The sequence below is a fragment of the Alexandromys fortis genome, unplaced genomic scaffold (assembly GCF_014885135.2).
Source record: "Alexandromys fortis isolate MF-2015 unplaced genomic scaffold, M_Fortis_MF-2015_v1.1 scaffold_15, whole genome shotgun sequence".
NCBI lineage: Eukaryota > Metazoa > Chordata > Mammalia > Rodentia > Cricetidae > Alexandromys > Alexandromys fortis.
The window spans coordinates 19,610,345-19,621,343 of NW_026067911.1; the positions used below are offsets into that span (position 1 = coordinate 19,610,345).

The 10,999-nt window shown below is 43.9% G+C and overlaps 1 pseudogene; it reads left to right on the plus strand.

Annotated features, from left to right (window-relative positions):
• The first annotated feature begins 2,542 nt into the window (after window positions 1–2,542).
• Window positions 2,543–10,152, plus strand: LOC126499219 (ZAR1-like protein; annotated as a pseudogene).
• The last annotated feature ends 847 nt before the right edge of the window (window positions 10,153–10,999 follow it).

Consider the following 10,999-nt stretch of genomic DNA (forward strand, 5'->3'; position numbering starts at 1 on the left):
AGATGATGAATAGATAGATGACAGATAGATAGATAGATAGATAGATAGATAGATAGATAGATAGATAGATAGATAATGGATAGCAGATAGATAGATAGATGATAGATAGATAGATAGATAGATAGATAGATAGATAGATAGATAGATAGATAGATAGATGGATGACAGGCAGGTGATGATAGATAGATAGATAGATAGATAGATAGATAGATAGATAGATAGATAGATAGAAAGGATAGATGTTTTCGATCCCTCCTAACATCTATGGTGAAAAGGCATGTTGTTTTTTGTAAGACATTTTTCTGGGGTGAAAACTATTCTCCTGCAAAATGGGGGTCATTGGCCATGTTGTCTAGAAGGGCAAGATGAAAACTGAGGTGGCTCTGGCACCTAAAGTATGCAGAACAGCCCAGGCCCAGGTAACTTTAAAGACTGGGAAGCCGTGGTGGTGAATGACTGGACCAGATCACTGCTTGGTCTCCGTCTTGTTGTCCTGGCCTTATGTTATTCCAGCACTTTCATCCTGCCTTGACTTTGCAGTTTGACAGAATTTCACTTCCTCCAAGATCTCTCCATGAAGGACGTCATTTTCTCAATACCAGTGCTAACACAACCATCAGAGGAAATAAAGTAAGAGCCTTCTTCAAGTGCTCTTGAGCCCAGTGTAGTGGCCTGCTCAGCTGTGTTCCCACCATTTCAATAGTAGTATTTTCTTCTTGGGCCCTTTGGTACCAGCCGCACAGCCCAGGGATGGCAGAGAAGGACCCTTTGTTGCACACTACACAAACACTGGTGACTGTCCCAGTGCACTGTTCCTGAAGAGGGTGACCCAAGTCAAAATGTTCTGCTCTGAGCCCAGATTCTCCAATACTCTTCCCCCTATCCTATAATCCATAAAACCCATCCCTTTAGTATTAGTTCCCCGACCCTTGTCTCCCAATCAGAACATGTATTTTTACTTTTATTTGGTATTTGTATTTAACCATTTGTCATAATACTGGGTAATGAAATTTAAAAGAAAGTAGAGCATAGCTAATTAAAGAGAAAGCCCAGGGGTATCTCTTTTAGAACTGATGAAAACTGAGTAAGTAAATGTCTTCTATATGCTCTGGGGGGCTCATAATGGAGCCCAGATGCTGTCTACAATAACCATGCTTCATTGATGTGGTGATTCCACGTGGTGGGCACTGCATTTATTATCTCATTTAAATTAAAAACCCTCTGACATCACAGCTGTTACTGCCCTAAATTCACAAAGGGAAGAATTGTGGCCCAGGTAGAGTCACAGGCTCAACTGGAGGGAAAACCATCCACTTGGGCACGTTGGCTCTTGGCATTGTGTGGGTCTTGTTTGGGATACCAGTGTTGATTCTTTCACAGGGGCAGCTTCATTGTCATATACACATATTTTTAAGGATTGGTTCACAGGGCTGGGGAGAACAATCCACTTTTTAAAAAACGTTCTCTCGTATATTACAGGACATCAAATCAAATCAAATCTCTTGCTCCTTTTTTTGAAAGAGACAGATCATTAAAAAAAAAAAAACTTCCCCAACTGGTCAAAATACAGAGAACAGCTGACCTTGGGATGCCCGGCTCCAACACAGCCTCTACACCTAAGGCTCCGGGAGCACCCAGGAAGAGGGGGCTGGAGGCAATGAGTACCTACCTATGGCTGTGCTTTAACCGGATTCAGAAAATAAATGTTACTTAAGTTTTAATTGGCTTCATTTAGCACTAGTGTTAAAGTAAGCAAATAGACATAAAATTCGCTTTAAAAACTATAATTTCACCCACACTACTGCTGTAGCGTGCCAAGTCTGTGTGCATCGGAACAGCTTTGTGAGCAGAGAACGTTCCGTTTAGCCGTGGAAAAGCGCTTTAGCACAACGAAACCTTAAATCTTCTGCAGTTTCAGGGTGAATGCTGGCTGGGGTCATGTATAAATCTTCCCCTCAAGCTAAAACTAAGAACGTGCTCAGCAGACCCAGGGAGAGAGGCTTGCCACGTTCCCTCCCCAGGAGAATGTGGTTTTCCTATACATCACTCAACTCAAAACAGATGCGAGCAGCCAGCTGCCAGAGAGGAGGAGAGATGCGCCGCACGTTATAATTATGAGCTTCAGACAAACAAGAAGTACGAGAAGATGACTAAAACCAACAAGCAGTTCTTCTGTGAAAGCTTTTTCTCCTGGGTCCAGCATACTCGGAATAAACGGCATCATCTCAGAAACACTGAGTGTCCCTCATAGAACGGCTTTTTTTTACCCACCCACCCCCCTCCCCCAGTGCCTGCTTCTGTCTTCTGGGTTCTGTGTCCCACAATGCTATGCCACCAGGCCCTGGAGAAGGCTCCTGTGACTCATGTTGAGTCAGTCATTTTAACCAGTTCATTATAGAAATGAGCATGCCATCTAACTGGGGCCAATTAGGGCGAACCCTGTGGTTTACAGAGAAACTACTAGAAAGAAATTCATTCTTAGCAGAACGGCCTATTGTCTAGTCTACGGCAGCTGACACGGACTGGCACGGTCCGTGGTACGATGGAGCCGCAGGTACTGAAAGGACAGACAGTGGGACCCGACGACATCGTCTCCTACAACAGACATTCCTCTTCAATTTGGAGTCGTGGGAACCAATAAACTCCTCTTCTATGTTTGTGTTTGAGTTTTCTATCTATTAGTATTAGAAAATTCCTTAAGAATCAGACTCTAAGCCGGGCAGTAGCGGCGCATGCCTTTAATCTTGGCAATTGGGAAACAGATCTCTTTGAGTTCAAGGCCAGCCTAGTCTACAGCTCAAATTCCAGGACAGCCAAAGAAACACTGTCTCAAAAAACAACATTAGACTGTAGTCCTAGAGCTAATGCTAAGTAGACTAGAGTTTCTGGAGCGCAAAATATATTTTCCGTCTTCTCTGAAATAACAACCCTGTGGCAGACATGTTACTAATATGTCCACCGTGTGCAGGAGTGTGCACGGCTGGCAGGCAGCAACTCTCCACACTGTGAAGTTCAAATCCCAGGTTGCTTCCGTGTGTGCTTTCTATCTCAGACCACAGGAGCATGAGGTGCTCACGTCAGGTGGTACAGCCACAGCAACAACAATGCCATTTTCCTGCCTAGAACATCAGGGCTATTCAAATGGACCAACAGTAATAAATGAAGGTGTTGTATAGTATTTTTGGAACCAACCTACTGCTCACTGCAGGCTCAGAGACACATTCTGGACACTGAAAAGACCAGCCACAGTATGGCCTGACACAACTGTCACTTTTATTTCTGAAAGCTTCATCTGATCCTTACCGTAAATATTTGAGGAAAAACTCATTCATAATTCCAGCTCAGGGAAAAGAGTCATTCTTGGCTAATTCTGTTCTTAATATGGCCTGCCCTCTGGAGAAACTGCCTTGTGCAGGTTTTATCTGAATCTGAGTGACCAGGAGGAAGAAAAATGCCAACTCAAGGATGCTATGGAAGCTGCTGGAAGCTCGGGCCGAGATTGCTAGAAGCCTGAGAACTCAGGGTATGTCCCAGGAGCACCTTGCGGCTGTGTTTCTCAACACCCACCCACAGCAGCACCCTACACCAGTGCACGCTGTCCTACTGCCAAGAAAAAAGTACAGGACACACTAAAAGGCCTCTAACCTTTTAAAAAAAAAAGACATTGTGCTAAAACAGAATTCAGCTACAGCTTCAATCAACTAGATCTAGATATCTAGAGGCGAATTCATCCAACAGCATGTTACACGTGACTCCCAAGTTCACACTGGACATTTGCCAAAGTAGACCGTATTCTGGGCCACAAAAGGATCTTAGAAAATAAAAGGATTATAAGACACTCACTGTCTCTCAGACTAAGGTAAATTTGGACTAAGTGTCAGCGACAGAAAGGGACCTGAGTAACCCTAAATAGCAACAAGTAGAAAAGGAATTGAAAACAAATAAGCATTTTGCATTAAAGAAAAAGGCAACTCATCAAAATGTGTGGGATTCAGTAACAAAACTTAGAGGGAAATGTATAACACTGAATGAGTACATAGAGAAGAAAGACCTAAGGGCTGGAAAGGTAACTCAGTGGTTAAGACCATTGGCTGCTCTCCCAGAGGACCCAGGGTCAATTCCCACAACTCACATGGTACCTCACAATCATCTGTAACTCTAGTTCTGAGAGATCCGACGCCCTCTTCTGGACTTTGTAGGTACTACACACTCATGGTGCATGTACACACAAGAAGGAGGCAAACACAAATAATAAAAATAAGTAAATGTTTTTAAAATTTTATGCCTGGCTTAAAGATACCAAAGCTGACTATCAGCTACATCATTTTCTTTATGATATTCAAATAGTCTACATAGTAATGATCAAGTAAATTATTAGAATCCAACTTAATTAAAAGTTTAGAATCACATGATATAGGGCGAACAGCTTTAAAGCACTGAGGAACCTGACAAAATCAAACAGAATGACAGGGAGCAACTTTCTCTGTTTCCTTACCTGAAAACTGTGGACTTTGTGTGTTCTGGGGGCCATTCCCCAATGCTCTCAATTTGAAATTTTCTTGAACAGATAGAATATGAGTAGATACAGAAAATAATTTTTTTCTGGTCAGAGTTCCCTGCTACTCACATCTAACTGTTGACTCCTCTATTGTTGAGACGTGTGAATAACTTATGGATGTATATGAACATGTGGACTCGAGTGTCTTCCTGATCCTTTGCACTTTTAATAGTGAGCAGTTGGTTTCAGATAGAGAGGAGGTGATATATTCTTACCAGGACCCCTGATCAGAGCCCTGAACTCTCTGCCCAGGCTGCCTGTAAACATGGCCTTCTAGATGTTGGTCTAGAGCACTTCAGAGTCATCTTTCCGACAGGAGTTAACATTGTGGTCACCTCTGTCCCAATTTGCCTTCAGTTGTTATGATAAAACACTGAGCAATACCAACCTGGGGAGGAAGGGTCTTATTTCAGCTTATAGATAGAGGTCATACCCCATCACTGAGGGAAGCCGAGGCAGGAACCTGGAGGCAGAAACTGAAGCAGACATGGTAGAGAACTGCTGCTTCCTGTCTTGCTCCACATGGCTTGTTCAGCCTGCTTGTGATGTGGGATGTCCTTCTATATATGTGTTGCTTTATTGATTGATGAATAAAGCTTTTTTGGCCAATGGCCTAGCAGAGTAAAGCCAGGCATGAAATCTGAACAGAGACATAGAGAGAGAGTAGGCAAAATCAAAAGATGTCATGTAGCTGCTGAAAGAGAAAGATGCCCAAAACTTTTACCAGTAAACCACAGACTCGTGGCAATACACAGATTAATAGAAATGGGTTAATTTAAGATATAAGAGCTAGCTAGGAATACACTTGAGCCACTGGCCAAACAGTGTTGTAATTAATAGTTTCTGTGTGATTATTCAGGTTTGGGCAGCTGGGAAACAAACGAGCAATCTCCGTTTACACGTTTTCTATACACACCAGGACTTGTCCAGGGATGACACAGGCCTCACTCGCCCCCCCACCACCACCACACACACATTTTAATTAATAAAATGCTCCATAGACATGCCTACAGGCCAATCTGATGGGCATTTTCTCAACTAAGTTTCCTCTTCTCAGAGGAATCTAGTGCATGTCATAATAAAACTGTCAGCAACCTCCAGTATACAGACACCGTTCTAGGCTCTGTCACTCCCACCCTCTGGTGTGGTTCCTGTTTCCTTCTCATCCCAGCTTTCTGTGTTTTCTGTGTTTTCCCAGTTACCTACCTACCATGGACTTCACTCCTTCCTTCTGCCTCTTTTCCAGAGTCTCTGATACCACATTAAATCCAGCCCTTGGGACTGTCCTGCAGCTCAGTTCCCACAAAGTTGCCGGTCTCACTGAAGACAGCTCAGGGTATAAGCAGGCAAAAGCTTCAAGCCAAATGCCGCTTTCATTTAACAATGAGGAGAAGTGAACAGAGGTGTTGAGTCGCGAACTCCAGTGTGAACAACGCAGCAGCAACAGTGTGTGAGATTGCCGAGGAAGCAAAGACTACATAGTAAGGAGTAAGTACAGTTCGCTCACGGGAGCCATGACTGGAGACTTCTTAGAAAACGTGCAAGGGTTATTCTCTTCAGTTAAGTATTTTCGATCTATTGGAAGACTTTTGAAGACTTCATTTTAAAGCTTAAGTAATAACAGAATTCTTGAAGGGATAAGGTATTTGTCAGGTCCAAAAGAAACTCCATTACCCCAAATTCCAAGAAGCAAAAGAGACACATGGCTATCTGTAGTACCCATTAGCCTACCGAAGCATTGCTGGCCTCTGGGCTTCCTGGGTACTGCAAGCACCTGTTACACATTTCAGAATCCAAGCCAGCATCCTAGTTTTTCTTAGATCCTCCACTGCCATAACTTCCCGAGCTCGTGGGCTTCCCTTCCCCACTTATTCATTCTCTGTACAACCCTGCTGTTTTCATATGCTCTCTCAGTCTTCCACCTTGCCCCCTCTTCTTCCATCTCCTCTCTTCTCCCCTCTCTGTCTGTCTGTCCATCTTCCTTCTCCTCTCTTCCCTCTCTCTATTTTCCGTCTCCTCTCTTTCCCCTCTTCCTCTCTTCCTCTCTCTCTCTCTCTCTCTCTCTCTCTCTCTCTCTCTCTCTCTCCTCTCCTCACCTTTCCTCTCCTCTCCTCTCCTCCTCTGTCTTCCTGTTCTGTGTTATTTGGTTCCCCAAACAGTCTGGATTACTTAATGTGATGTGGGTCCTGACCTACCCTGCTTGTGAGTAAGGCTATAATAGAGCTATAGCTGCATTGTATGTATGTAAAAGAGATTGCCAGTTGTGGTGGAGCATACTTTTAATCCCAGCCCTCAGGAGGCAGAGGCAGTGTGAGTTTGAGGGCAGCCTGTCTTACAGAGTGAGTTCCAGGCATCAAGGGCTACACAGAGAGGATTGACTGAAGTGGTGTCTTAGTCAAGGCGACTATTACTGAGATGAAACATCATGGCCGAAGCAACTTGAGCAGGAAAGGGTTTATTTGGCTTATGCTTCCACATCATTGCTCATCATCAAAAGAGGTCAGGGCAGGAATTCAAACAGGGCAGGAACCTGGAGGCAGGAACTGATGCAGAGGCCACGGATGGCGCTTGCTCCTCAGAACTTGCTTGTGAACTGTCACCGCTACCCACAATGGGCTGGGCTCTCTCCCGCCAATCACTAATTAAGGAAATGTCCTACAGGCTTGCCTGCAGCCAGATCTTACAGAGGCAATTTCTTACCTGAGGTTCCTTGCTCCTTCCCTTCAGAAGACTTAAGCTTGTGTCAAACTGACATAAAACAATCCAGTACAAGTTGGGAAGACCCACACTAAATGTGAGTGGCACCATCTCAGATCCTGGGGAATGGGCTCTAATGAACAGGCTTATTGAACAACCACAGGAACAACTTCCTGTCTTGGCTTCCCCATTGCCAGGAAGTGAGTGAGCAGCTTCACAGCATATCCCTTCCCTCCAAGGGCCCAAACTTCTGGAAATAAGAGATAAAAAAATATTCCCTCCCTTGGGTTGTTTATGTCAGGAATCCTGTCACAGCCACAAAAGATCAACACCCATATATTTATTTTAAGATTTATTTTTTGTTAGTTTTAGTTTACATATATAATAGATAGGTAGATAGATAGATAGATAGATAGATAGATAGATAGATAGATAGATAGATAGAAATAGAAAGAAAGAAAGAAAGAAAGAAAGAAAGAAAGAAAGAAAGAAAGAACAGGTGGTGTTCAGTGGGGCACATCACACTCTCTGAAACAGGAGTTTCAGATGACTGTGAACTACCTGACATGGGTGTTGAGAATTAAGCTTAGGGTTTCTGCAAGAGCAATATGTGTTTTTTTTAATTTTTTTTACTTTATTTTACTTTACACATATGAGTGTGAAGCACAAGCTTGCAGTACTCAAGGAGGCCAGAAGAGGGGGGCAGATCCCTTGAAACTTGTGAATTGTCATGTGGGTGCTGGGGCTCAAACCCTGGTCCTCTGGAAGAGTGGTCAAGGTTCTTAAATGCTGAGCCATCTCTCTAGCCCCCATATATTTATTTTTAATTGAACGATGGAAATTTATAATTATGTATTTATAGGTGCAAAGTAAAACTTTAATCTGTCATACAAGAGCATGATTGAGTGAAATTCATTCAAAATGTCCCTTACCTCAAATACTTGGGATTTACTCCTCTTGGCTTGCTGAAACGCTTGTACCCTTTGACTACCGTCTCCCCACTTCTGCCATACTCCAATTTCTGGGAACCACCATTGCATTATCTGCTTCGATGATCTTATTGTTTAAAGAACACAGGTAGATGTTTGCCTGGATGATAACAACAGCCATGCAAGGCCAACCCTAAGGAGGTGTACAGGTGAGCCTTCGGGCAGACAAGGTACAATGCTCCCTGGGGCCTCAGACTCTGCACAGCAGCTCCCTCTGGGACATAACCAGCCTCTGGAAGCCCACAGAAGTTTTCCTGAGGGCCTTGATCCAGCTACCCAAGGATGAGAAAGGCAGAGGAAGCTGAGAACTTACAGGACCTGCAGAGGCCAGTCAGCTGCTGCCACTTACTTTGAGGTCAGATAGTGGCAAGCAGGAGAAACTCCCACAGATGAAGGAAGACCAGGAGAAAGATGCCCCCGGCTCTCAGAACAGGAAAACAACCTGTTTGGGAACCAAATACAGCTATTTTCACTGTAAAAATGGTAACCAGATAGGAGAATGCTTCTATGCAGGCCACCTCTGGCACCGATGAAGTTTATGTCAAACAACTCTGTTGCAAGTGCCAAAAGAAATTTAATCCTTACCGAGCAGAAGCAATCCAGTGCCAGTTCCTGCCCCTAGGTTCCTGCCTCCAGGTTCCTGCCTCCAAATTCCTGTCTCCAGTTCCTGCCTTGGCAGGATGGACTACAAGATATAACATGAAATAAACCCTCTCCCCCACACACACACCAAAAAAGAACACACAAATAAGTGACATAGTGTGGTGTTTTTCTCTGTGTCTGGCTTATTTCATCTAGCACAATATGTTATGGGTTCATTCACACTTCCACAATAATATTATCTGTCTCCTTTTAAAGGAGGAATAATAATCTGTTGTGTATATATACACAGTCTTAAAATCAACTGATTTATATCAGATATATATAATGGTTGATGGGCCATAAGGCATCAAGTTAAGATTAGAGTGGATTGAGTGTGGGCGGTAGTACAGCTTCTCTCCAGGAATCTGTGTTTGTTTGCAGTCAAAGTTTAACACATGTTGCCCAGACTGGCCTCAAAAGTGCTCTGTGGCCAGGGATAACCATGAACTCCCGATGCTGGGATCAGATTGCCACCATGGCCCATTTCCGTTTGATGCTAAGGACTAAATCTGAAGCCTTGCACTTGCTAAGCAAGCACTCCAGTAACTGACCTACATCTCCGGCCTCTCCCTAGGAATTCCAGAATGTGGTCAAATGACAAACATTAGGAATTGTCACCTAAGAGTCACCTCACTCTTAATACATACCGTGTGTGCTGTGTGTGTGTGTGTGTGTGTGTGTGTGTGTGTGTGTGTAGCAGCCTAGGGTGTGACACTTTCAGTATATGGCTCTACCATCTTCATTCTGCATTTTAACTTACTTTTCTGTAGACTGACTTCATTCCAGCATAAACTTCTGGGGGGTAGGAAACAATATATCTTCCTTTCGTCCTCAGAGCCAAGTACATGATTAATTAATGTTTGTGGAAAACTTGAGTAAAGGATGATTTGAGCCCTGGCCTGTGTGTTAAAAAGAAACTCAGAGTCTGGAGCCGGGCCCGTTGCTTGGGGAGCTAAACAATTCCAGTTAAGATACTTCACCAAAATTATAATAATGAGCTTGGGGTTTCTCAGTCTTACACAGCTCCAAAATCCTTACAGCAAATGAAATTTTAAGATGTCTATAAATCTCCTGATCCATCAGTCACCGGTGAATTTATGGATTCTGCATTGGGTATCTATGGACAACCAGGCGGTTCCCTCAGTACTTGGCAACTTCAAGCAAACAGCTTTGCTTATTCCCCATCCTGTGGAACTGGGGTCTGCAGGTACAGCCATGGTCCGCCATTCCACAGTTCCTCACAAGACCACAGTCAAGGTTGGCTGAGCCCACTGGCTTAGGCTACAACCACCTCATACCCTAGAGGAACAGCTAATTCCAAACCCAGTCCCTAGATCCTGTCAATCGTCCAACTATCCAAACTCACCAAGTGACTGCTGGGAGATGCAACAGCTCCTGGCCTCACGTGACTACAACTGACTCTGCCACACAGAACAGGAGAGAACAGAGGACACCCTGGGTACTGGAGGCTTTAGTAACCTAATCACGGCAGTGACTGTACATCGGCTTTGTCATGTTGCATTAGTGAAAAGTGACTCACAACATCACACCCCTAGTCAAAAGTCAGGAATTAGACAATGCATGAATATCGTCAATGGGCAAGCAGGATGAGGGACCACCTTAGAGGATGCTTACATCCAACATCCTTCCCATGCCAAACTCTGAGAAAATTATCCTCAGTATCTGAGTAGTGTCAAGAACTAGAAAGGCCGGGTGGTGGTGGCGCACGCTTTTAATCCCAGCACTCGAGAGGCAGAGGCAGGCAGATCTCTGTGAGTTCGAGGCCAGCCTGGTCTAGAAGAGCTAGTTCCAGGACAGGAACCAAAAGCTACAGAGAAACCCTGTCTCAAAAATAAAAAAAAATTAAATTAAATTAAAAAAAAGAACTAGAAAGGATTTGAAATAGGCATCTATTCAAGCTATACAGCTTTGAAAGTCTACCTGCTGTTCTGAATTATTAGTGAAAAATGCAACTTCCCATTTTCATCTTTCTATCTTTGGTCTACACACGCTTTCCCTGACACGTTGGGTTTCCTTGCTCTTTCTCTAAAGGCCCTGTTGTCCACCATAAGGTTGCTTGTCCACCATGCGGCTGACCTCCATGCTGACTTAT